Source organism: Opisthocomus hoazin, unplaced genomic scaffold (assembly GCF_030867145.1).
Source record: "Opisthocomus hoazin isolate bOpiHoa1 unplaced genomic scaffold, bOpiHoa1.hap1 HAP1_SCAFFOLD_53, whole genome shotgun sequence".
NCBI classification, from domain to species: Eukaryota; Metazoa; Chordata; class Aves; order Opisthocomiformes; family Opisthocomidae; genus Opisthocomus; species Opisthocomus hoazin.
This window is the reverse complement of record NW_027449013.1, coordinates 384,550-398,621: the sequence shown is the minus strand read 5'-3', so window position 1 is coordinate 398,621 and position 14,072 is coordinate 384,550.

Sequence of the window (14,072 nt, the reverse complement as noted above, 5' to 3'; positions counted from 1 at the left end):
CTGCAGGGCTGCGAATTGCAAATGCCAACAGACCCTTAAAATTAATAGAATGGATGGAAAGGTACAGTTCTGGTCTTAGGAGCACACAGATGAAAAGGGGAATCTTATGCCTGGCATGTTCCACAGATCTGTTCCTACGCCTAACGGCAACGGGTACTCCTCCACAGATTTTTCCAAAACCTTGCTATGCCCCAGATCCACTGAACGTGGAAGGGAGATGCTCCAGAAGCCCTTACACAAAACCTATTGTGATAAGCCATCTCGCCGTCGATTTCTTCCTGGATGGAGTTTATCAGGCCCTGCCGACCCTGAGACAACGTGGTTATTCACAGACAGATTAACTTGGTACTCTGCAAGAGTCCATACCCAAACTCGAGACACCAAGGCCTTAGTCAGTGTGCAGGTACAGTACTAACCCAGACACGAACCCCAGCGTGTCACTTCATCCCAAGTGCCACATTCACCGCACCTTCTTCCATCGCCTCGCGCCGATGAATTGTTTTCCAGGCTCTTCCACCCGTCGCAGCTCAGGTAGCTGCACTCTGGCTCAGGGCTGACTGGGGAACTTCTCAGTGCTTGAACTTTGCTTCGGACTTGGTACGAGCACGAGACTTCACCCCTTTGGCTTGGCCCCCAGCAGAAGGCAGGCAGGCTGCAGGTCTGCAAGAGGTTGGATAGAACTGAGCTTGTACACCTACCAGAGATTAAAAACCAACCAAAGGAAAAGCCCAGAGACACTGCGTTAGAGAGTGGCAGAAAGAAACATCGTGGCTGGTCACTGTTTACGACACAGGGTTTGGAAGTCAGGAGACTGGAGCTCCCAGCAGACTCCACTGTTTGAATGGAAACACCCCTGAGCTTTTGATCCGGACAGAAATATCACAGACTGCCCCCATCTCAACTTTGCAGTTGCCTGAAGCTTTTGGTTGTCTATGCCCAGTTCTCTTCCACGCTAACAGAGTATGTTTAACCTGCAAAACAACACTACAAACAGGCAGCCAAACGCCTCTTCTCTCCAAGATGTGAAAAGTGCAGGTAAAGACAGCACAGGTACCATGACCAGTCTTCTGGTCTGAGTCAGGTTTTAAAAAGCAAAGTCTTCTGCACCTCTGTTTTCCAGCTGCTGCCAACAGCTGCAGAAAGGGTCTGGTGCTGATCAGCTGAAGGATCGATGCTCACTGCCAAACTCCAGAAGAGGACATTACACCTCAGGCTGCAGACTCTGAGCCCAGCCTGAAGGACTGAGTGACCTGTCTCTGGCCATCGGGCTGACTGCAGCATTGCACATGCCCTGGCTTCTCAAGCTCTTCCCCAGCAGTCCCCTCCTGGCCACTCTGCTACAGGCTGCCATAGGGTCTCAGGGACCCATATTCAGGACCCACTCTGGCATCTCCCATCAAGAACGTTACTGAGATGCTCTCCCAGCACACTGTGCTCCTCTCACCTCTTCTGGTCTCTCTGCATTGTCCGTTTCTGATCTCCTGCCACAGGTTCTGACCTTCCCTCAGATTCACACTGCTCATAACAGTCCCTCGCTTCAAGGAAGTCAACAAAATGACCACATTCTCCAGGTCCTTGTCTCTCATGGGAACTTCAGTCGGACAGCCAATACAGAAAATGGCAGTGTGATCACAAAAGCATCAAGGCTTGCCCCAGAGGTAGGCAGGGTGAGATTTTCTGGTGTTCTGCAGGGAAGCACAGCACAAAGAAACCTGGTGAGGTTTAAGCATTTACAACTTTACTGGGCTTTAACAGGCTTCTGCTGCCTTCTGCAGACCTCTTGGCTGTTAACACGCCAAACTTCCCAGCCCCCTAGGATGTGAGATGGCTTGTTTTGGCTTGGACTAGGCTATCAGTTAACACCTGCACTGCTGAACCCTCGCTGACCTGAGTGTGCTCCTCACAGCTCTGTCCCCTGCACCCTGTGGTAAGGGAGGCTCAGAGTAAACAGTGCTGCACAGATACAGGCTGATGGCAGCACAATGGGAATATATATATGAGATTGGTGGGGAAAAGGTCGAGTATCGACACTGGGAAACATGATGCCAGTTCAGTGTCTGCAGCAGGATCCAGGCAGCTGCAGAACTTAGCAGTGACTCTCTTTGGAGACCATAAGGCAACGGGGACCCTCACTCCCACAACTGGCCCTCAATGACATCCCACTTCTCATATCCCTGCTCTCCCTTTCCCCTCCAGCTTTCCAGACTGTGGGAGTTGTCCTCTAAGGGTAAGACAAGAGAAAGTGCCCCTTGCTGAACCGCCACCATTTCCCCCACTGGAACCACCCCAGGTCTGCACACAAGGACATCGGGCAGTGGCAGCAGTTCACTCCCGTTCTGCTCCCTCCATACCCCTTTGACCACTTGAATGAAGTCTGCTCCCGGGATCTTCCTCCTGCCCACAACAGCCTCCCTAAAGAACTCGACTATCGGCTACTTCTGTTTGCACAGGAGGTTATGCATCACGATGAGATCCTGGGGTGCACAAAGAAGGGGGAGCCGTCCTTCCCCTAGGGCCATAGGTCCTCTCTGGTGGTGAACACTGGAAAAGATCAGAAAACACCCTGAGAGCACCCATACCCACAGTCACTGTGCCAGCAGGTGTGACACCATCTGGGGTAAAGCAGCGCAACTCTACTGACCTGCTCTTCTCTCTCCTGTCTTCCCTTTCTTCTGAGGGTTTCCGTCAGCAGGGTTTGCTCCTGAGTTCCTGCAGATGTAACCAGAAACCCTTCTGTTACGGCCTAGGAAATAACTCACCCAGCAGCTATTTTTCAGAAAGGGCTGCGGTTACTTGTCTGACACCAGCAATGCCCAGACAGAGCTTCTGATGCACCTCCTGAGCACAGGGATGCAGACAAGGGGCTGCTAACACTTAGAGTAACCCACATCATTTAAGAACACACAACAGGGACTTGAATGTGAAAATGAGCACAAAGGCAGGCGTCTTCTCACAATCACTACCTCTTTGTTTTTCATGTCCATATTTTCCTCACCATGAGGAGGAAACACAGACTCTGCAGGCCCTGCAGTCAAATACCGTTCTGGGGGACAGGCGAGAGAAGAAAGCAGAGAGACCTGAACAGGGAATTTTCAAATGGATGATGAATCAAGTAGAAGCAATGGCAAAGTGTAGTACCAATTTACAGAAATTTAAACTTGACGGAACTGAGTAGTAGAAGTGAGTATTACAGAGAAGTAGAGGGCAGCACTGCAATCAGAAGGGTAAGCAACGCAGACAGCTCTAACCACAGTTTTTCACCTGATTGCCTTAAACAAAACAGGCTTGAGATCCCCATTGCTCACTTCACCCTGGAACAGTCTCATTCCTCCTCTGACAGCCACTGTGCACCTGGCTGAGGACTGACACAATCCACACAAGGAGTAACCAAAGCTAAACACCGTACTTTCCTGGGTGAAATCTCACTGTTATTGCAGGAACCAGGAAGTAAAAAATCCCTGACAGGCTGACTGGAGCATCCCGGCTGTTATAAATCCACCCACCCTCGGTACCCCCATTTCCCAAGAGCTGGCAGCACAGCTTGGGTGGGGGGAAAGGCACAAATCAGACCTTGGGGCCGAGACTCAGGCACAAACATCTGCCAAGGGAGCCGCATCCAGCCAGGAGCGCTCCCCACTGGCTTCTCTGACAGCTCAGCCCTGGGGCGTGCTCCCACCAGGAGGGAGAAACCACTCCCATGTCTGGAAATCCCCGTTTATGACAGGCTGTCAGCAGAGAGGGGTGCTCCACGAGCATGAGCCCCACACGACAGCCTGGGGACAGCAGAGGCCCCGGTCTGTCACCACCAGCTGAGCCCTGGGGCGCAGGGCTGGGAACGGGGCCATGGCCGGGCCTGGGGGGAGAAGGGCTCCAGCTCCCTCCCCCGGCCCCTCCGCACGGGGAGATCCCTGCTGCTGCTGCTGCTGCTGCTGCTGCTGCTGCTGCTGCTGCTGCTGCTGCTGCTGCTGCTGCTCCCCCAGCCCGGCCCTGCCCCAGCCCTGCTCTCCCTCGCCCCGGCTGCCCCCCCCCCCCCCCCCCCCCCATCTCTCACCTCTTTCTCCTCAGGCCCCTCAGCCTCTGCCCCCCCCCGGCCCTGCCCCAGCCCGGCTGGGACTGACAGACCGCCTCCGGCTCCACTGATTGGCTCAGCTGTGGCTGGTGGGCGGGCACAGACAGCCCGGGCCTCTCCTCACAGCTCCGCTGATTGGCTCAGCCATGGCCAGTGGGCGGGCAAAGGCAGCCCCAGGCCTGTCCTCACAGCTCCGCTGATTGGCTCAGCCATGGCTAGTGGGCGGGCACAGGCAGTCCGGGCCTGTCCTCACAGCTCCGCTGATTGGCTCAGCTGTGGCCAGTGGGCAGGCACAGGCGGCCCGGGCCTCTCCTCCCAGCCCTGTCAGGGATTTCTGGTTTCCTGCCCACACCTTCCCTTTTCCCCAGAGTTTTCTCTCCCCCCCACCCCCCTCTCTCGCAGGCCATGGTGAGCTGACTCTGCACAGACCGTCCCGTGGGTGGCACGGGCTGTGAGCACAGGCTGGTTGGTGCCTCAGAGCTGCGGGCTGAGCTGTGCTGCCGCTGGAGGCTGGGTGGGTGTGGGCCGCGGGCAGAGGTGCTTTTTGCTGGTCGTTATTGCTGTGGGGGCCTGTGGCAGCGGTGGGAAGGTCGTCAGCCTGCAGCTCTGCAGCAGCTGAAGCTGCCCTGAAGGAGTTGTAATGGCAGGTGCTGCTCTGGGTGTTTTGTTTTCAGTAATGGTGTCACTGAGTTGGAATTGTGTCTGTGTGATCAGGTGCTGGGGATCTTCTGGTGCTGCTCTGCTGTTTCTGGAGCGCGACCTGAGAGCCTTTGTCACCCAGAGCTTTCCTGTCTGTGCCCAGAGGAGCGATGGCCACGGCGCTGAATGACTCCCGTGAGTAACGGCTTCCCCAGTAGGCTTGGGGTTAGCGAATGCCCATGGACAAACAAATGCAGAATGTGTTTCCTCCAAGGATTTTGATGTGCTGCCACTCTAGAGTGAATCTGAAGATGTTTTGACCTCCTTCTCCTCCTCTTTCTCTTCTCTGTTCTTCCTTCTGCTTTTCCTCCTCCTACTCCTCCTCCTCTGGTTCTTCATCATCCTCTTCCTCTTTCTCCTGTTCTTCCACATCCTGCTACTTCTGTTCTTCTTTGCCTTGTTTTTCCTCCTCTTTCTCTCATTCCTCCTTTTTCTCCTGTTCCTCTTCCCTCCTCCTCTGCCTTCCTCTTCCTCCGTCTCATTCCCACGCATCCTGTCGCTGGATCCCCAGGAGAAGAGCTCAGCACCTCCCTCTGCACATCCTCTCCTCGGGAAGCTGTGGAGAGTGGTGAGGTGGCCCCTCAGGCTCTTTTTCTCCAAACCAGACTATTGCAGTGCACTCAGCTGCCCAGCATCCATCTGCCGAGCATCTGCCCATGCCGGGCCCTTTCTCCACAGAGGAGAAGCAATGCTGGTGGCACCAAGGCTGGCTGGAGGGCAGCAGCACGGGCACCTCTCCCTGGCTTTTCCCCACCGGGCAGCCTGCTGCGTGTGCTGGTGCCTGGTGTTGTCCCTCCCCAGGGGCAGGACTCTGCGCTTCCTGGGCTGCACTTGTTGGGGCTCTGTTGGGGCAGGGTGTGACCCTGGGCTGGTGCAGAGAGCAGCACCACGTCATGACTCCGTGCAGGAGCTGGGGTTTGGGTGCCACCGTCGCGAGGCTGCACCCAGCAGTGCAGGCTGGTTGGGGAGCAGTGCCCCGAGATGTGGGGGCAGAGGGTGTGGGGAAGAGGGGGATGGGCTGGGTGGTGAGCGATGAGGCACAGGCTGGCCCTGGAGACCCCTGGGCTGGAGACACTGGCCCAGGGACCAGCCGAGAGCTGCAGGCCCGGAGCTGAGCAGCATTTGCCTTGGGGGAGAACAACAAAACACTGCCTGGCACACAGAGAAGGACCCCTCAGTATTCACATCCCACCCCTCCCTGTAAAAGAAAGCTAAAAAGGGTGAAGACAGCAATGCCATCTGCACTGTTGGTAACACTGAGGCTTTTTCTGTCGTTTTAATGAAATTTTTTTATTCGGATAATTGCATCTGGGGGGCTGGGAGCCCTTGAGGGCCAGCGCGTGCCGCAGCTGATGGCCCAGTCCCGGTTTGGTCGTCTGGTGAGGGCCCCTCCAGTGTCCCTGGTGTGGTGCTGGCCTCTTGTTGGCTGGAGAGTCCTCAGAGCTGCTGGTGCTCATCTTTCAGGGTGGCCGTGGCCCCCCAGGAGAGTTCCCTGTCCCGGTTGGAAGTGGAGAGCCTGGGCACAGCCTCCCTGGACTCCTCCTGGGGCTCTTCTTGCTCCGTGGGGATGGCAGCAGGAGCAGCGGGGTGGCTGGCGGGTGCCCACCAACAGCGGTGGATGAGGTGCCGAGGAGCTCGTCTGTGCCGGATATCGCAGGGCTCCCGGGGGAGGCAGAGACCCTCCTCAGGAGGCAGCGGGGCCGGGGGCATCTTGGTCAACGTGGCCATGATGGTGTCTTCCACCATGGCTGCCTCCAACCCCCTGTTGTCAAAGATCTGCTCCAGCTCCTGATGGACCCAGGGCTGCAGGGTCTGCAGGAGCATTGGGTGGTTCTGGAAAAGGTTCATCCCGTTCAGGGTACAATACAATACAGACAATAATAAACTGTATAGCGCAGTCCCATACCTACCATACCCACAATACCCACAATAGCTGCAAAACAATAAATACTATACAATACATACTGTACAGTGCAATGCATACTCTACATAGAGTAAACTACATGCAACATATTATAAAACAAAATACCTTAGAAAACTAAATACTCTAGAATGAATAAACTGTTATAAATACTATACCATACATTAGGACAGGACACATACAATACACACAAGGCAATGCAAGAAAAAATACAATACATGCAATACAATACCTACAATATGGTATACAGTACATACAAGACAATACAAAACAATACAAAACACAGTACCGTTTTTTCAATACAATACCAAAGCAATGCAAAATACAATGCACAGAATACTATAGAATGCACAGTGGAATACATCAAATTTAAAAAATACTGTATGATAACACAATACGTAAAATAACAAAATACCACACAGGACATGAAAATGCACAGATACGGTACAATAAATACCATCCCTTACAACACAACACATACCATACATTCCATGTCATTCACTAAACAACACAAAATATACAGTGCAGTGCAAACAACACAAAATGCATTACATACAATACAGAACACTATACGTACCATACATGCCATACAAGACACACCATACCATATGTAGCACACGGTACATAGCACAACATTCCGTACCATACAATACATATCATGAAATACATACCATACAGGACAATGCAGTGCAGTACATACAATTCACTGCATAGAGTAAGCTACGTACATACCATACCCTACAATACCACACGGTTCATAAAATACAACGCATACAGTACAGTAGATACAATCCAAGAGCACAAACAGTGCAATACAATACAATACATACAATAAATACGATAACGTCATATGATACATACGATACACAGTGCAATACACTCTGTAGAATACATACCATACAGTACAAAATACAACACAAAGACATTCAATATGCCACAGAACACAATACAAAACAATAACTGCCACACCATACAATACAGTGTGTACAACACAACACACACAATGCATGAAATACAATTAATACCGTACCATACAGTGCAAAATATCATACAATACATACAATCCAATGCAAACTATAATGCAATGCGTATAACACAAAGCAAAATACCATACAGTGCCATGCCATATTGTACCATACCATGCTGTACCATACATTTCCATGCTGTACCATACAGTGCCATACCGTACCCTACCACACCACACCAGACCACACCATCCCTACCTGTGACGGATGCCCTCCTCCTGTCTGACCTAACTGAACTCTGGTCCACGCAGATGCTCAGCAAGTCGGCCTGGCCAAAGTTACTCCTGTTGTGTGAGCGGTCAGTGGGAGCTCAGCACCCAAACCAAAAAAAGTGGTTTGGCTGGAGACTTGCCTGAGAAGGGACCGAAACTGCATGAACGCAGCAGAAAATCTGACCACAAATCAACCACTTTATGCCGTTAAGTATCTGCAGTCATCAGGGTCCGCTGAGCTCTCCCTCCACAGCAGCTGGCTGCATGGCCGTGACCTCCCCTGGATCTCCCAAGGTCACTCCTCGGGGCTGAGAGGTCCCTGACCTGACCCCACACACCGGTGGCTTGGTAAGTGACATTTTGTGCATGCATGTGACATTTAAGATACACTTAGTAAGCTTACGCAATAGTCGTTGTTTCCCATACTGACTTCCAGTGTAGCAGATGATAGCAGAGTATTGACCACCAGTCCTTCTGTATTTTATTAAATATTTTGCATACCGAAATGTAGTGATTAGAACTGAATGAATTAACTGCTAGCTCAGATCTGAGTGATCTCTGACTCTTCTCCTGTGTCAATACCATACCTACCATGCATACAATACCATACACGCCAAACAAAGCCATACATACCATAGACACCTCAATGCCGTAGCTTACCCTAAGGACCATACAATGGCATACCGTACCATACCATACCCACAGCATCACACCGTACCCACTGCATAGTACAAAAGACACCACACCTTACAAAACAAAACACTGTATGTACCATACCATGCCTCACACATACAACAAATGCAACGCAGAATGGAATACAATGCAAAATGTAACGCAAGACGTTCAAAACAATACCGTACCGTACCCAATGCCATACCATACCCACAACCAAAATACCATACCATACCGTATGTACCAGACAAACAGTAGAACATACAGTACCAGACCATGCCTACCATACCTACAAACCGTGCCACGGAAACCGCACCACACATGCAGTGCATACCAGACAATCCTACCTACCCTCACTGTACAAAATACAGCACATTACAAAATGCAACACTGTAAATGCCATACCATACAGAATAACACAAAATACTGTATGAAACACGCTACACACAATGCAATAGAAACACGACGATACAAAAAAATACGATACAATACAAAATAGAACACGTACAATGGAGCCTATAGCCCTCCATCTCAGAACTCCAGCTGTGGGACTCATTCCGCCGTGTCTCGCTTATCCCAGTGGATCTGTGATGGAATACAGCACACGTTGTGTGCACTCTTGTACAAGACAGCCTGCAATACCGCAGGGCCATACAACACAAACCAAAGTCCAGTGCAAGCCATACACTACAGGCTGTACGGTACAAGCCACGCCACACATAAAACACACTGCAAAATACATTGCAACGCAAAATGCATTACAATACGTACAATACAATAAATATCGTACAGTAGAATACAGTATATAAAATACGATACAAAACCCCCACAATACAATACAGAATTCAATACAATTCAAAATACAGTACGCACAATGCAATAAATACAACACCATGCCCTACAGTACATACCATACAACACCACACACACAATGCACACCATGGAACACGTGCATTACAATGATGCCATAGCATGACGTACAGTACATGCAATGCAACGCAACGCAAAAACCACAGAGCACATACATTCAATAGAAAATACAACACAAGCAACACAACACCTACTATAGCACACACTATATATGTTACATACTATCAAATGCACACAATACAATACAAAATACAGTAGAAAAGAAATTACAGTACCTACAGCACAAAACACACAACAGAGAGAAGACAATACACACCGCGCAATGCAATACAATGTGTACACAACATACAGTACATACAGTACCTACAGGCTGTACAACCTATACAATCACAGAATCACAGAATCAGAGAATAGTAGGGGTTGGAAGGGACCTCTGTGGGTCATCTAGTCCAACCCACCTGCCGAAGCAGGGTCACCTACAGCAGGCAAAATACAATACATACCATAAAATAGAATACAATCGATACAATGCACAACATAAAATACAATGCACACCATACCATACATACCATACCATACAATGCGTACCATACAACACAATTCCCACTGGACTAGAAAATACAATACAATAAATACCATGCCATGTACTACACCCAAAATAATACATAGAATACATACAATAAAATAAATACCGTAACATACATTAAAGAAAACACATAAAATACAGTATAGTACATCAAATACATAAAATTCAATGCAAAATACAGTACAATGCCATACCATACAATGTCAGACCATAAATTACCATACCATACACTACCATACCATACATTACATACCGTATGTTACAATATAATACAAAAAAAATACATAAAATACAATAAAAAACAAACCATACAATACAGACAATACTTACAAAAAATAAATACCACACCTTACAATACATTGCATATAATAAAATAAATGCCATACCATAAAATAGAACACCAGACTTACAATACAAACAGTACAATGCAATACAAAAGAGAATCAAACCCCACACAATACACACAACACAACACACAGAACAGACCAAACCCAGTACAACACAAAACCCAGTGTAATACACCGCATACCATACATTCCGTACCATTCTGTATTCTACACACCATACATATAATACAATATGAAATACAATGCAAAACGAAGCACAGCATCCAAAATAAATACAATAGAAACAGTTAGACAACACACTGCATAGAGCACAACAGCATACTACACAATAAATACAGTGCAATTGCAATAGAAAAATAAAATACAAATTAGAAACATACAACATGATGCAGACAATGCCCTACAATACACAAAACACAAAACAATACCCACAGTACCGTACCATGCCTACCATACCACACAATACACACAATACACTACACAAAACAATAAACAATACAGCAGAAAATACATGATAGGATGTAATACAAAAAATAAAATAAATACGGTACAGTACAATGCACACAATACGATACACACTCTATGACACAATACATACCACACAACATATACAACACATACAGTACAATAGATACACACCACACAGCACAGACAATACGACACCATAACAAAACTTGCCTTTCGATATATAGCACACTGTTCATGCCAAACACCATACACCCCAATGCCACATCCCCAAGACCATACCCCCAACACCAAAACCACAAAATACACCACACTGTACAAAATACACAGCACAGAAACGCTGTACACACCACACCGTGCATACATTGAACGCAATGCAAAATCTGACGCCACACAGAATGTAACGCAGACAGCACAGCACCATACCCCATACCATGCCCAGCGCTGTGCCACACGGGCAGTACAAAACTGAATACAATTCTTACAGTACAGACCATACCGTCCCTACCAGACAAAATACCCTACCATACCAAATAAAAAACCGTACTATACCAGATACGAAACCATACCATACAAAATACAATAATACACGATACATACCACACAATACATGCCATGGAGCACACACTGCACCATACAAGGCTTACCATCCTATAGCGTCCTGTACCGTTCAAAATGCCATCCACACCATCCAAAATGCCATCCACACCACAAATACCTTATCATGCACTAAACTCCACACCATGCAGCAGACCCAACACGCAGCAGAGGGTACAGCGCACACCACAGAAGACAGGACACAACACACACCGTCCCAAACAGCGCCGTGGCAGCCCTGAGCTCACCTCCAGCTCTCCCGTGGGTGTCCTCCGACCCCTCCATTCCCGCTTAAAGCCCTCTCCGTCCGTCCCGCCGGCTGACCAGGGCCGTACCCACACGCCCGGGGCCTCCTCCCGATCCCACCGAGGTCCCTGGGAGGGTGAGGAGGGTTCCGCCGACAGCCCCGAGCAGTGCCCTGCTGCCGCCCCTGCCCAGCCCTCCACTGAGCCTTGCTCCCGGCACACAGACGGCCCCTGGCCCTGCCGCGCTGGCCGTGCCCACGCCGAGCTGGGCTGTGCGTGCCGCAGACGGCAGAGCCCAGCTCCGCGGCTTGGGGTCCCTCCCGGACACCCCTCCGCCTGCCCACCCCCTCCCGCAGCTCGGCCCCCGGGCAGAGCCCCGCGTCTGCCTGTGGCACCCCGGCCGGCTGGCTGTCACCCCTCCGGGAACAGCCCCGCGCACCCCTCTGCCGGACCCCGGGCGGGCGGTTGCCTGCGGGGACAGGCGCTGGGGCCGGGCGGCTGCGGGGGCTCTGCCGGGCGCAGGCAGCCCCGGGGAAGCCAAGGACGCCGCGTTCCGCCCGCTGCCGGCGCCTGCGCTGCCGCGTCCCTGGGCATCGCCGTGCCGACGGGTGTGGCCAGTGCCCGCTGGTGGCCATTGGTTGCTGTTGGTGGCTCCGCCCACTGTGGGCGGTTCCCATTGGTGGCTCCACCCAGTGCTGGCTCGGCCAATCCGCGGCCTGGGCCCGGGGCTGGGGGCCCGCCCCCTGGGCCCCACACAGCACAGCAGCCAGCACAGCACCGACAGTGTCACACAGACCGTGGGCACAGGGCAGTCGGTACCACAGAACGCAGCAGCACAGCACAGGGAACGCGACAGAGAGCAGACAGGGCAGTGAATCCCACAGCGCAGCACACGCTGCACACCGCGCAGTGCACAGGAACGCAGCGCAGAAATCAGGAACGTGAAATAAAACGAGGAGCTGGCATGTGACTGCTAGTGACATGTGCTGTGACAGTTAACGAGTGCGTCCCGTGTGACACAATTCCTTCAGAGGATGATGTCGGAGTAACCCAGAGGTGTTTTTCTCCCCTCTCCCTGTTCCAGGTTTCCTCCAGTAATCGCCAGTCTGATGCGACTCATCCGACGGAAGCTTGCCAGCAGCCGTCACTGTTCCTGCTTGTGGAGGTGAGTTTCTTGTGACAGGGCTGTCTGCCCCAGCGTTTCCTTTTCGGAAGCATCTGATGTTCAGCTGAAAGAGAAATCAGAAATCTTCCACTAAAATTCACGCTTTTCTTTGTTCGTTCTGTTTGGGTTTATGGTCCTGGATCGTTTATCAGCTGGGTAGGTGCAGGAGCGCGTGTGTAGGAACACGGTGGAAACCCTGGAGCAGTGATGGAGCTCTGGTTTCAGCAGCAATGGAGGGATGTGTCATGCCTGCACCCAGTTTTGAACCAGCGTCGCAGTAACTAAAGTTTTTGCATGTGTTAACATGATGGATGTTACATGATGTCCTTCATCTGTTGTGGCTGCTTTAGTTCTTGACTCCATCAAAATCAGCTGTAGTGCTGGAAGTTGCAAAATGTTCTCCTCTTCTTGTGTTATTTGGTGGTTATTCCAACCACCAAACAGCTCTGTGTGGCTGTGCTTTAGCTTTGCAATGTGCAACATTTATGTCAGGAGAGTTCCAGTAATTGCTAGAAATGCAACTGTGGTGTTTGGTTTGGTTGTTGCTTTTTTTTTAAAGTATAAACTATTTCCTCAAAGTTTTAGTGGATTTCATTGGCCAAAGTCACAAGGCATGATTGCACCTTGATTTCATTCAAGCTGTTCCAAGGGAAAGTACTGAAAAATGCTACAGAATCTCTTTCAGCTTCCCCTCCTCCCCACCCCGCTACTAAAGCTGCTGTTGCTCTTTCAGACAGAAGGGCTGTCATTTTCACAGGGTGTCTTTGTCAAGTTTGGCAAAAATCCCGTTCCTGGCTGTGCCACTCCTTCCTGGGTCCTGTCTGTGTGCACACACGACTGTATTCAGTGGGCGGAATTACGGGAAGGAGTTTGCAGCAGGCTGCTGTCGGCCATGGGCAGTGCTATGGAGTAGTTATTTCTGCTGTAGCCAAGTAGAGCTGTGAGGAACTGGGAAGCGTGCTGAGGTCTGACGTGCCTGGAGACGTTTGGTGATGTAGACGTAGCATGGGGTTCTTTCTTCCTTACAGCCTCTCATCTGTCTGTCTGTCTGTCCCAAGGGCTGGAGGCATCAGTTAAACCCAGTGGCTTTCCACCACAGATGGTGAAAATCTCAGGAGTACGACTTTGGTGGGTCCTGTCGGCACGCGGGCAAGGGCACTGGTCTGCCAAGATGATGTGACATCCTCAGAAGAGTTTGG